This window comes from Dioscorea cayenensis, chromosome 10 (assembly GCF_009730915.1).
Source record: "Dioscorea cayenensis subsp. rotundata cultivar TDr96_F1 chromosome 10, TDr96_F1_v2_PseudoChromosome.rev07_lg8_w22 25.fasta, whole genome shotgun sequence".
Taxonomy (NCBI): domain Eukaryota; kingdom Viridiplantae; phylum Streptophyta; class Magnoliopsida; order Dioscoreales; family Dioscoreaceae; genus Dioscorea; species Dioscorea cayenensis.
Window position 1 is genome coordinate 9,257,850 of NC_052480.1, and position 4,474 is coordinate 9,262,323.

The window sequence follows — 4,474 nt, forward strand, 5'->3', positions numbered from 1 at the left end:
AACACAAATTAAAAAATAAAAATAAAAATAAAATGACATTCCTTTTCCTCGGCAGTGAGCACTAGAGGGGGGCACGGGCCGTCATTTGGCCCGGCCCGGCCAAACCCGTCGAGTCATCTGACCCGGCGGGCCGGGCCGCCAACCCGTAACCGGCCCGCACTGTAGCGGGTCCGGTTAAGGGTCCTGTTTTCTCAACCTGGCAAACCGACGGGTCAACCCGCTGGTTTGACCGCCAAGTCAACCCGGCGGGTCGCACACTGAGTTAACCCGCTGGGTTGCTATTCTTTCTCAAAAAAATTTCATAATAAAATTGCCTCCCATAGATTGTAACCCTTGACCTCTATTAACTTTAAGTGATGCACAAACCAACTCCACCAAGTTTTATTAATTGACCATCATTATAGATTTATATATATACCTATATAATTGTTAGACATCATTAATTGTAAAACACATTTATGTGTATTTTGTGCTTATAAACCTACATTTAACACAAGTAAACATGTGTTGGACTTAACAAATTCTTAATTATTTTCATCGAAATATAAATTTATATAAATAATTAAAAGTGTGTTTTAGTATTATTTTTTTTTTAAAAAAAAAGGGCGACGAGCATATGTTTTTATGGCATGTCAATGCGGGGTGCAACATCACTCTTGAATTATTTTCTTCAACGAATATTAGAACCCTCACCACTCCGTACATTAGACAAGAGGTTTATTATTTTTTTCATCGACAAACATAAATAAATATAAAAAATAACTCCTTAGAATTCAAGACCAAAAGTAAAACTTAGATAGATCTTAATAGATATATAGATAAATAAGTGTGTGACAACTCTAATAAAAAATTAAAGAACTAATATTTATCACATTAAAAAAATTGTACATACAGTTTAATTAGATAGATGAATGAATTTAATGAAATATTTTTTTGCTCAAAATTATTTTCAAATTTTTTAAGTTGTCTTGACTTTATCTAATTCATAAGAAATTTTATTTTTTAAAATTATTTAAAAAACTTAATATAAAATATAATTTAATTTGTTTTAACAACCATGATAGAAAAACATTGTTGAAAGGATGGTTAGGAGGTGGGAAACTTTATGAAGTGGCCAGGTTCGATTCCATTTCAATTATTTTGAATTTTTAATATTTTAATATAATAATTAATAAAATCAAAAAAACCGCCGGGCCTGGCGGGTTGGGCCCGAACCCGGCGGGTTTGAGGAACTACCGGGCCGGGTCGGTTTCAGCCGACCCGTGACCCGCCGGGTCTGTCGGGTCAACCCGGCCCGGCGGGTTAGTACTATTGCACGGCCCGGTTACGGGCCAGTCAAGACTGATCCGGACCCTCTGGGTCGGGCCCGGCGGACCCGATTAACCGGCCCGTGCCCATGTCTAGTGAGCACTGCTAGATATTAATCAATTAAATATGGGATCGGAGCATGCTCTTGCTACTGACAGATATATTGGGCAAGGAGACCCTTCATTCAGTTGACTGCTACAATCCCACATTTTTCCATGAAATATTAGTTGTTACCCAAACACCTTAAAATAGGAGATTGATTCACTTCATTTATTTTCCTTCTTTCTAAATGCTCTTCCCTCCATGCTATGTGTTATTCTCTTCCTTTCTTTGCTCCACTTCACTTTTAACAATTCAAATCAATTAATTCTTTTTTAGATGGTATTATTACGAAATCAAATTAAACACGTCTCCTCTATTTTATTCGATAAGATAAATTTTTGTACTTATAAATGGTTTATATAGCGATATAAATTATTTGTATTAATTTAATTCGATTTTTAGAAAATATGATGTTATTATGTTAGATTGAAGAGATGGTTTTCATAAGGGTTTTTTTGGTTGCTATTGCAATTTTGAGTGTTATATTAAAAATAGTAAAAAGTACACCATTTTCCTTGAGTATTCTATAAAAGAGTAAAAGGTTTTACTATTTTGTTACTTGTATGTTATTTTTATAAATATTAATGTTTTATAAAACTTACATTACATTGTATACAAATACAATAGACGTATATAATATAAATGAGTCTTCATGATCGTCTTATCACTTTTATCCAACTTTATCAAATTTATCAAACATGTATTAAACTCATATAATTTAATTATTATTTATGATATTTTAGGATGGAGTTCAATTTATTGAAATAAATTCAGATCTCATTCAAGCTACTCCAATCTATATAAGAGCTGTGACACTGTGACACACAACAGTCTCTAGGAAAATATTAATTTTTTCATTTTCCCGATTCTTGTTTGGTTGAGAAATAGCAACATGTCCATCTCATAAAAATTTAATTATTTAAATAATTATATTTAATAATAAAATTTTTAAAAATATTAATATTAAATCCTACTCATTCCTCATCCACAATTCTCAATAGAAAAAATATATCAATGTTACTACCTCCGTTTCTTTTTACATGTCACATTTTAGAGCTTGTCTTTATTTTTTTTAATTTGTCCATTTAAAATTTTTTGTGCAATATTAATTATTAGTTTTTTTCAAATTTACCTCATATTTAATGTAGTTCTACAATTTTCAATAAATTATATTCAGCTATACATTTTTCAAAATATATTAAATAAGAGTAATATTTAAAAATTAATTTATTTTTTATAAATTTTAGGTTACCATTTTCAATCAACTTTTTTTAACCGGTGTGAATTAGGTAAATTGACAAGCAAAAAATAACGGAAGGAGTAATAGATAGTTATTACTTTCTAAATAAAAAAATTTTATGTTTTAAATTTTAAAATATTTATTAACATTAGTTAAATCAAACTAACTCAAATAAAAATTTTAGCTTAAAAAAAAAAGGACATCCCTTAACCTGAGGTTGTTTTTATCTCCCAAACAAACATGACAAATGTCCTTCTTGTGCTTGCATTAATTAGATATAAATGGATATAAAAGTTGACACCGTCAAATTAGTTTATTTATAGCTTGAGTTTTATAGTAACTAACATAGCTGTCCGGGCTTACGCTCCGTGATTAACAATATTAAAATAATATTCTTAAAAAAAAAGCATTTTAAAGAATCATGTTCACAATTATTCATTTCTCTCTTTGCAACAATTGATCAAACTTAATGAACAAACAACAACTAAAATTTAATAATGTACCTGTACTTCAAATTAATAGCATATACCAGTGAGTGAATCTATGTAGCTTGTCAAGAATGTGGCTTTCAAATTGCTGTTTTGCAGGATCCTATATATATTGTTAGAATAATGCTATATGGGGCGAAGCAATCACACGACGAATGACGTGGCTGGGTCACGTGGCTGCTTCTATCTCTAAATTCACTTTTAATTTTTTTATTTTAAAAGTATTAAAATTGAAGATAAAATGAAATCTTGATTTTAAAAAATTTAAAGGTAAAGATAAAATAAAATCTAGTGTGCCCTAGTTCTTAGATTTTTCAGCTCCCGCCGCCGCCGCTCCCTCTATACCTGATTTCAAGGCGAGCAGTCACCCGGCGACTCCCTCCGGCCGCTCACTCCCTCCTCTCTCTCTCCTGCATCACCGAGACCGGCCACTACTCCCCTCTCTCAGCTCAGTTCTCATCTCTGGTCGCCAGCTATCCCGGCCACCAATTTTCTCTCTACTGTGCCCCCGATCCTGGTAGTCGCTCCCCTCTCGGTTCCCAGCTCCCGTCCACTGCTCCCCTCTCGATGCCCTTGTCCGAGAGGCTCAGCTTGCCTTGAAATCAGGTACAAGGCAATGATGATGCCCAAAAAACCTCTCGTGCCTTCATCTCTCTACAACGACGGCGTAGTAGCTTGGATGACCTACTAGGCAACCGCTACTCCTATTGTTGTAGAGGGAGAGGGAAAGGTGGGAAAAAATTTCCAATCTGAGCCTCTTTTTTCATTCGCATGAATCCTTTTGATGTGGCTGGTTTGTGTATTTGGTTCACTCTATATAACATTACTCTTGTAGATGTTCTTGTGGCCATGATGATTTTCCCTATAAAAGAGTATGGAGATTGGGTGGCGTGGCAACTTCAGTTGCAGCCCTTGATTTATCACTGTGAATGGATAGAGGGCAAGATCTGAGCCTATGATATTCATTGTCTGAATTTTTTTCTTTTGAGTGAGTTTCGTGTCAAGTGGTTATTGCCTGGATGGAAGCTTGCTTACAAGTGGCTAGAAGCTATCCCTGATCCCTCAATGGCTGAAGAGGCTAACACTTTTTATGTAGTTCGGAAAAGGGACATTTTTGGTGTTTATCAAAGTTTAAGTGATGTTCTAGCTCACATTAGTTCTTCGGTAATATTAATGTTCAGCAATCCTGAATTATCTTTACTTCAAATTTTGCTTCTGTGCGCCTTCTTCTATCTTTCTTTCTTTCTTTTTAGTTTTGAAATGAGTTTGATTCACTGGTTTTCTAATGTTTATGATCTAAAGCATTTGTTTACTTGTTTGAATTGTTTTAACCACT